The 9,904-nt window shown below is 43.1% G+C and overlaps 1 long non-coding RNA gene across 1 annotated transcript; it reads right to left on the bottom strand.

The window, feature by feature from the left end:
* Positions 1-7,884: 7,884 nt before the first annotated feature.
* LOC135827509 (uncharacterized) lies at positions 7,885-9,494 on the bottom strand. Its single transcript, XR_010555472.1, has 3 exons — positions 9,390-9,494; positions 9,061-9,092; positions 7,885-7,984 (listed from the first exon to the last, which is right to left on the bottom strand). It is a non-coding gene; the product is annotated as an uncharacterized LOC135827509 (long non-coding RNA).
* Positions 9,495-9,904: the final 410 nt, after the last annotated feature.

Raw genomic sequence — 9,904 nt, 5'->3', positions numbered from 1 at the left:
AGCACAAATTCACAGCCAAGTGTTCACACATCTAGGGCAGCACAGCGTCCAACATTTACCTACATGAACCTGTCCTCCACAGCCTGCTGGACACACCAATAACCAGTTGTGCGATAATTTAACACTTCTAGCCCAGAATCTCGAACATCTCTCGGACACCCGCCCGAAGGTTGAGTACGTACAGTTGTACTTAGACATGCCTAGTTTTGCCCAAAGTAGCTTATAATCCTTTCAAGAGTAAACGCAGAGTTGTAAATTATCACCCTAGATTTCACCAATAAGTACTTGGTATCGTGAGAATAGCAGTAAGTTTACATCTCAATCGTTGAAGGAGCACATTTTGAATACGTTAAGATAAGGCGAAAATTGTGAAAGGGATTGAGACTCTCATAAAGCTAGACAGCAAAGCCGCTAGTGTCTGACCAAGAATCAGTATGGTAGATTTCGAACTGGAACTCGGAGCACATTATAAACGGCCGATGAGACGTGAAAAATTACCGTGCCTGACTGTGAATTTGATATTCAGTCACGATTTATCGAGACATGATTATGGCCAAATCAACCTGACGAAATTCCGATATATAGTTTTCAACATTCAGTTTCCTAGTGGAGCAGAGGAAACCCGTGTTCCTTTCAATACGGAGAACTTCAGGCGCGCACTGGGAGAACTTCAATCCCTTTCAGGACACGCCATTCAATATAAAAACAGTGACTGCGTTGATGTAAAGGTTGCTGCGATGAATTGCCAAGTTCACTGGGTTGCGAGTATCGTGGAGGAGCTATGTGCCTGGCGGAAGCTAGTACTACGGGCTCCAGTGGACAGATACATACTGCGGGTAAGTGCATCAACATTGGAGAACCTCTCACCAAATCAAGTGTACCAGACATCCATAGCGAATGTTGTCCAGCGGGTAGCTCCAGAGATTTTTTGGCGGTATACGTATCTTAAGTTTGAAGGGGCACATCCTTGGAACAAGAGTTTGCGTCAAGGATATATTTCGAATCTAAGTAATAATGCAAATAGCAAGCATAACGTCACCTTCGAAATCATCTGTGAACACTGGAGTAAAAGTTCCGAAATGCAGATGGACTTCGCATGTTTTAGACGGTTATTGCTTAGCGTGTTTGCTATTGTGTTAAAATCAACATATGGGTTGCATGCAAGAATAGCATTTAATTTCGAGATCATAATTCACATTTGTAGCGATTGCTCATCACTTATAACTTCTGTTGTGGCACACATCCTGAATATCTTGGCGGATTGTCACTCATTCTTGCCAACTAATTACCGCCCATATGAGAAATGTTGGACGGTTTATCTGACTGTGGAAAGAAAAGATTATTATTCGGTATATTCCTGGAGAAATCTAATCGAAAGGCATTTTCTAAATTTCTATGTTGGTTATACTTCCGTGACTGGTATCGATCTTAAGATTCCTTTTCCACAAACCACGGAGTCCATTGATCATTTCCCGGAACATGTGCCTTATACAACCGGTGGCACACCTCGCTCAAGGTTTTTACCTAAACCATGAACGTAAGAACAGATTGATGAACAATCCCCAGCATGAGTGCCACCTTGCAGTTGTATGTCATGCACAAGCAGTAGATCTATTTCATTTAACTACCACAAACGTAGGGATTGCGTTTCATTCGTAATTACCTTCTCTTATTGCGTTACATTTCCTTTGATATTCCTGTCAATCCCTCTTTGTGTGAGAACGGATACATTTGAGTTATACTTTTAAAGATGTCATAGCAACGTGTACACTTGGGAACGTGTGAAAAGTATAGATTATAGGCGAATAAGTGTAGTGCATTTGGTGAAGAGCGAATTGTCACCATCTCCTAGCGAGAAAAGGGAGGGGTGTGGAATCGAAGCGGAGGAGAGGGTAGAGCTGTGAGCAGGTGTGCGATTTCTTGACTACACCTGATATTGGTGACTTTTCAGGTAGAATAATCTGTCAAGGTTTAATCGAGCCTGGATCAACTTCGCTTTGAAAAGATCATTTTCCATTGCTATCACGTTCAGCCTCATGTTCTCTGTGCTTCATCGACGAGCCCACAAAGAGCGAGACCAGTCTGTCATTGTATTGATTTGGGATTGATTTGTAACTAACCAATGGCCATAGATAGCAACTGTTTCGTTCATATAGCAGTCCTCTTCAGGACCGCTACAAGCTAGTTTTAACTATAGTTTCCGTTGCTAGCGACTCTACGTACTGGCTACATCTCGCCGTGCTGAGTAATTTTGTATGGGTGGGATCTGCTTTTCTAGCGTTTGGCTGTGTTGCATGGTGGTCTATACATCTCAATAAGGGAAATGCAGGCTAAATCACAGTAATGCTGACGCTCACACATGCTCCCATCCACAATCTCACCCACACTCACATGACTGTATGCAGAAAAGGATTATAACAGTGTTCATGCAGCTCACAGCAGCTCATCAGTGAGTGTAGACGCTGGAAAAGGAAAGTGTGAAGTACTGTTGGCTGTTTACTGCGTAGCTAGTGAGAGTCTGTGTATTGAAAGTGCAATACACAGATTTTCATTAGCTATACAGTACACTGATTCTGGCTCATTATTTCTGCATTGATTGTGATAGTGAATGATTTTCCGTTTTTGTTGTATATTATACGGTGTAATATGCATTTACTTGAAGTAGATGTGGTCAAGTATTCTAACATGTATGTGAACATGGAGAAATTCATGAATACCCGGTACCCATGAATATATTTGGGTATTGTGAACATAAATCAGTGAAATCCAGCCATATATGCACATAAAAATGAAATCACTTATCCAACATATCCAGTTATCCAACATGCCTGACTCCCGAAGTGGTCAGATAAGTGACATTCGACTGTTGTGGAAAACTCTATCATATTATATTGGCAGTTTGGTCTATATTTCCTATCACTCAACATTTACCTTCACTGATGAGCCATTTAATAGCGAAACAGCTGTCTGAAGGAATTATTGATATCATCTACGGAAGTGTTCTCCCAGTGGTGATAGTTGTGTCCAGGAGGGTCTAGTCGGCTTAAGAGCGCAATGTAATGGTGGAGGTAATGCAACATTTTCTTCAACGACCTAGAGCTCAGTCGCACCCTGGAGTGTTTATCTGTTCTTTTTGGTCTTTTTCTGAAGGATATAAAAGCATAATTGGCTGTTTTCTCGAGCATCATGCGAGCATCCGCTAGATCATAATCTGGTCATTTTCCGAGAATAATTTGCTCACACCTAATCATAATTATGTGGATGGCCTCTCCACTCCCACAGTTCGCGTACAACATTTGCTTTAAGTATTGACGGTAATGTGAAGATCCGTAATCGTATTGTGGTTTGGTGTTGAAATGAAATTGTGCAAAGCATAGTGGAATGGTGTGGGGGATGTGTGTTGCAGTGCCTGTTTCAATGCTAATCGGAATAGTGTTTTTGATGGGTGTTTAGTGGCTCATGCCATGCATAGTGGATTGTCGTGGTGGAGGAGTGTTTTGTGTGCCCGGTGCAATGCTTTGTGGTATATTGTGGTGGATGAGTGTTTAAGTGTCTGATGAAATGCTGAGTATTATGGTAACTGGGTGTCAGTATTATTGTCATGGTGAAGCCTGTCTACGATGATCATTCAAAGCCCCTCATCCGTAGTCGAAACTATGCCATATTTTTCTTCCAATGCTCCTACATCGACTCCGATATGAAAACAGCCGACAGCCGACAAACGTCTGCGACAGCACCGTCCGCACCAGGCAACTTTCACACCGATCTTGAGGATTTCGATCGGTTCGGAAACTACCCCCCCCCCCCCCCCACAAGTGCAGTTTCAGATGCTGCCTGGTCAAGTTTTCGCCTCCTCAGACTTCTGGCCTGTGTTAAATCTGGCCTTGCAAAAATAGTTTACGTTGAGTGTCTTATTATTATTATTAGACACAATCTCATAGCATGTGACAAGCATAGCTAATGCAGGGACAGAATCCCCTGAGACAAGGGCGTTGAGCCAGCCACGGCAATAGTAAGCTAGGAAAACAAAGCAAATATGAATTAGAGCAGAAAATGAATGGAAAATTACAAAGAAAAACGATTAACGGAAGTGAGCACTATCAAAATTCGTGCATCACCCAGGTATTCGAGAATGTTCTTCGATGATAGTTATTGCGTCTAGTTCAGTTGTGATAGTAGATCTTTAAACTGACCAATAGAAGAACAAGTTTTCAGACCGTATGGTAATGATAACCAATGAGAGTAGCCGGAAAACAAAGGGGACTTCAGATACTGGGCTGACTTAACAAGAGGCAGGATGAGCGCGTTACGGGTTGAGCTTGTCGAAAACCAATTGTACTTCATCATGTGTGAAGGGGTTTTATGAAGAAATATTTTATGAACCAGTGTACAGAGATGGTGCTTATGACGAACGGAGAGAGGAGAAGTGTGTGCAAGTCGATAAAGGGCATCCGAAGGAAAACATCGATCCTTGTTGTAAAGAATTTTAAGTATAAATCTATGGTGGACTTCTAATTGGTTCAGAGTTGTGTCAGAAAGGCCACACCAAGCGGTATCGCAATAGTCGAATATAGGGAGAATATAGCACTGATAAAATAATAGTTTACACTGGATGGGCAAATGAGTGCAATGTGGTTGTAGTACCCCTAATGCTGAACTGGTTCGCTTGCATACACAGTTGACATGTGCAGCCCAAGAGAGTTTGCAGTCAAACATCACACCTAGATGTTTGTGCTGAGTAACAACACGGATAGGCATAGTCGAGTCAGGGAAGTATAATGGTTGATCAGGAGGGGATGAAGAAATATACATGGCTTCTGTCTTGTCTAAATTGGGCTGGAGTTTCCACGTTTGCATCCACATGACAGTGCTGTTGATGCGATGCTGCATGGTAAGGAGTAATTGTGCAGGGGAGGAATCAGAACAGATAAGGCCAGTGTCATCCGCATACAAACTAACATCGGGGACAACTGAAGGTAGGTCATTAACGTAAAGCAAGAATAACAAAGGACCCAGAATGGAACCTTGGGGCACTCCAGACGTTACAGGGAGGGGATCAGACAAGAAATAAGACAAGCGAACAGCCTGAGAACGAGCAGACAGATACGAGGATATCCAACGCAAGGCAGCATCCTCCACCCGGAAGGTGACCTCCAACTTGGCAAGTAAGCCACGATGCCAAACGGTGTCGAATGCCTTAGCCAAGTCGAAAAACACCATTCCCACATGCTCCCCACAGTTCCTCTTTGTCGCTATGTCTTGGACAAGTCGAGTCACCTGGTATTGAGTTGAGTCACCACGGCAGAATCCCGACTGAGCTGGTGAGAGAGCCGGAGCGATGTGCAGGTAGAGGGAATCGAATACAATACGCTCACAAAGTTTGGAAACTGTGCGCAGCAGAGAGATGGGGCGGTAGTTTGCCGGGCAAGCACGGGAGCCTTTATTCTTGTAAAGCGGTGTCACGATGGCGGATTTCCAATCCTGTGGGAATGTACCAGTTCGAAATGACATTTAAAAAATAATGGCGAGAGGATAGGCTATTGATGGTGCAAGAGACTGCAGCACTTCATTCGGGATCCCATCTGAGCCGGGAGACTTTCCACATTTCAGGCGCTTCAGATATTTCCGAACTTGAAACGTAGTGACAGTGATTGTACGGAACGGAACAGATATGAAAGGCGACTGGGACAAAGGGGGAATGCGCCACGAAGGATCATCAGGTAGCCCAAATGAGGTGAACTGAGTGTTCAGAACATCAGCTATGCTCTTGGGGGACGTGGCGACCGTACCGTCGGATGCTATCATCGTTTGGGGCATGACACGGCCGGAAGTGTGCCGCTGTGCTCGCACAAACTGAAAGAGTGTAGGTCGATTCGGTGACGTTAGTGATGCTTGGATGGAGCGTATATATTGACGATGTGCTTGCCGAGACAGGTGCTTTACAGCATTCCTGTGTCGGTTATAAGCTGCATGATTTACTGCTGTCGGATATTTTTTGTACACACTGTATAGATCACGCTTGCGTTTTACAGCAGACCTGAGCTCAGCAGTAACCCATGGTGGAGATTGCATGCGGGGTCGTGGAGATGTCACCCCGCGTCTGAGTAAGAATCTGTATGGGAATTTTCGACGTGGAATTCTGGCTCAATTCGGAACCTTTCAGTGAGAAAAAGCCGTGCGTAAATGTGAATTTTGACTTTAGTCCCGACTTATCGTCATAGGATTATGGTAAAATCGAATTGACCGCATATGGGTTGCCTGTTGTCAACATTCAGTTTTCAAGTAGAGCAGCGGGAGCCCGTATCTCTTTCGATTCAGAAAACTTCAGGCGCGCACTGGGAGCATTTCCATCCCAATCACTATAATACTATAATACTGTAAAAGCGCGGTTTCCATGTGAAATAGAATAATTATTATTCTATATCACATGGAAACCACGCGGGTGTGAAAATAACTGCGATAGAGTGCCCTGATCATAGGGTAGCGAGTATTCGCCTGGCATATACCGTAATTGGAGGTTTCACTGCACAATTGGGTATTACATGTAAGTGGATCAATATTGGAGAACAGCACATCAAATCGAATGTACTTGTCGTATTCTGTGTGGCAGCAGCCAGCTGTAGAGAGGTTCAACAGGTGTACATGTACAAGTACCTATTATCCTTTTAGGCTGCGTTTACACGGAGACGAAACGAAACGGAACGGAACGAAACGGAACGAAAACGGGCTGGCCTCGAATCGTTTTCAAACCGTTTACACGAGTACTTGCAAGTACGGCAAATCGTTTTGAACCGTTTACACGAAAACGGAAAACGGGCGATCAGGCTGGAGGTAGCACGTGCTGGCTTTGCGCAAGGGCGGGAAGTAACACGTTAGTTGCAGTTGGTACGTGCTGGTGGTCGCAAAGGTCAGGTATTTCCCGCGAGTTCGGCGATGATTTGTAAGAAAGAGGTTGATCCCCACACTTGAGCTCGCGCTATTCCGCCGACTTTACTTGACACTTGACTGACTCACGACTGCCATCCAGAGCACACTAGAAGACCATCGAACCTTCGACTCGGCAAACCTGCAAGAAAGCACCACTCCCTGCTCAATTATAGCAATAAAAACTGCTTTATGGCAGTTTTCAAAAAAAAGTTATTGTGTTCTAGTCCATGGACCCCGTCTAAAAAGTAAGAAATTAACGAAATGTGACAGCTGAAAATTAAAATTTCACACATAACCTCACAATAATCACAACACTTGAAATGCTGCTTTCAACACTAAACTTGTACTCCACGAACAATTGGCAACATGCATGTATAGGAAAGAGGATCACGAGGAGAAAAGGTCTTCTACATGTAGCTTTTCATTCTGTGTGTGATTATTGTGAGGTTTTGTGTGAAATTTTAATTTTCAGCTATCACATTTCGTTAATTTCTTACTTTTTAGACGGGGTCCATGGAATAGAACACAATAACTTTTTTTAGAAAACTGCCATAAAGCAGTTTTTATTGCTATAATTTCTTCTGTTTTTTCTGTCACCAATCAATGAAATGCCCTATCAATATGTAAATGATGGCCTTCACATCATATCAATACCGTATTATACGCATTGATGTGCAAGCCTTTTCCTGCAGAAAATGGGACTAGCATATTCTTCTGCGGGGATACATGTGAGTAGTGGTGGAACGTGGTGATACCTTTTTTATACGGAGGTCATTCTGTGCATTTTGCTGTAGCAGAATTTCATGACTCTGTCATAAAATTGTCTTGACTTCCAGATATTTCAGATTTCCCCACCCTCGATCAGATTTATTTGAGAAATGTAACCAGGTGCGTGTCGCAGATGTTTTTGTTGATTCTGTGTTTATAATGGTTTATAATCATGGGTTAGCGTGATAAGGTCATCCTGCACCATATTGCACTGAAATCGTAACCCTGTTGATGTCGATACAACTTTTGGAAGTAGTTCAATGACTTCGAACTGTTAGTCCACGATTTTCTAAAACAACACAGCAAATGAGGAACAATAAACATGTATTAAAATGTAAACAAATACATTGCTGAGTCCGACACCTCGTTCCAACAACTACACTGATCCTGAGGATAAAAAGGGCAAGGCTATGGTTGGAGGTACTGAGAGATAAACAAGGCACTCCATAATAATAGAATCGTAGACATTTTTTGGTCAGTATGAATGATATCCAGTCGAACCTCTTTAGGACGAACACCAAGGGACCGATGGTATTTATTCTGTGAGTTTGTCTTAACCTATTTTATAACCAGTGAATACAATTATTTCTCCAATAGACATACGAATAGATTTCTTCTACAGCGAAAGATTCTAAGCCACACCAACTCATTGACTCGTCTCGTATGAAACAAATGAGTCACTAGAGAGGTTCTGCAAAACGAAAATGCGTACAAACAGTCGTTCCACGTCCTGAAGTGCGAAACTTCGCACGAACTTTCGCAACTTTGGACGCGAAACTTGCAGGGAACGCGAAATGAACAGTCGTACACACTTTCGTGAGATCGGGTCATGGTGTACGTGCACTTGGCCCGCGCAAACTACGAAAACGTGCAGAACGCAAAGTTTGTGCAAAAATTCGTACACACTTTCGCAATGACTGTCGCGAAACTTCGTTCGAATTTTCGTTTTGCAGAACCTCTCTACTGAACGTTTCTTTAGCTGAAAACAGCAACAGAGAAAGTACGATACATGTACAGCACATTCTTGCAGGTACTACAAACAGATTGCAGATCGTAATTCTTGTCTTGGCGGCACGAAACTTCATTTGGGGCAGTGCAATCTCGGTGGAACTCGCAAATAATAAATCAAACAGCCCAGACTCGAGTAAACAAATCTAATCATACAAGTTTACTGAACCTCTCCACAATGGAGATTTTCCCTGATATGCGAATTTATTTTGTAAACTCGGTCAATGGGTCCTTGAACCTTTCCCTCCAGATTGGGAACTGCCAACGATAGTATGCCACTGACCAGTGCCTTACTTGTAACGTACCAATGTACAATGAATATGAGTATTTCGACAACACATCTAACATAAGCCTTACCGTCAAGAAGGTGAACTCGCGTTCTTCGCACACTGTAGACAAGGGCAAAGAGATAAAAATGGATCTAAACCCGAATAAAATCAGCACACGTTTCCGTAAATGAAAGGATGAGCATGAAGCAAATGAATCGAAGGAAACCGGTCAACTCAGAGATCACCTGTCATCGAGTATTCCGTAAAAGGGGGCCTCGGCAGCGGAAAAGCTAAATTTAGAAAAGAGATCCTGCCAGCTTTCCCATTATTTATTGCATTCCGCCCAAAATGAGCAAACTTTTCGTAAATGAAAGAGTCAACACAAGCAAAAGAATCAAAGGTAACTGGTCAACTCACCTGTCGATATTGAGTAATATTCCGCGAAAGGAGGTCTCAGCAGCGCCGAAACGAAATAAGCCAGGCCAGGATCTAGGAGACGAAATATCCGAAACAGCTCATACAAGAAGCAGTTCCAAAGGAGGAAGTTCCTCGCGCATGCACATCCGAACAATGTCTGCCGTGCACGTGCACAGCACGCGGCTACCAACCGTTGGTAGATCTATACCGAGCACCTTACGTAGAGACTTACGTAGCCTAAGTGAAATACTGAGCACCTAACGTAGAAACTTACGTAGCATAGCGGTGTCGTTTTTCTTGCCATGTGAACACAATAATAGAAAAGCTGACAGGATCGCTTTTCTAAATACACAGTGTTTGGGGGAATTCACCCCTCATCAGTTGCGCTTGAGTACCTCAAACTTGAGGATATTAATTTTATCTCATTTTCTCTTCTTTCTTTTCCTATTGAGTTATAAGTATTCAATAGTCTTTGACATTCTCCACAATCTCTCTTTGAGTGACAACCGACAAGT

The sequence above is a fragment of the Sycon ciliatum genome, chromosome 11 (genome assembly GCF_964019385.1).
Source record: "Sycon ciliatum chromosome 11, ocSycCili1.1, whole genome shotgun sequence".
In the NCBI taxonomy this organism is placed as follows: Eukaryota; Metazoa; Porifera; class Calcarea; order Leucosolenida; family Sycettidae; genus Sycon; species Sycon ciliatum.
Note: the sequence above shows the minus strand (reverse complement) of the source record. Positions and strands in the feature narration are given on the sequence as shown.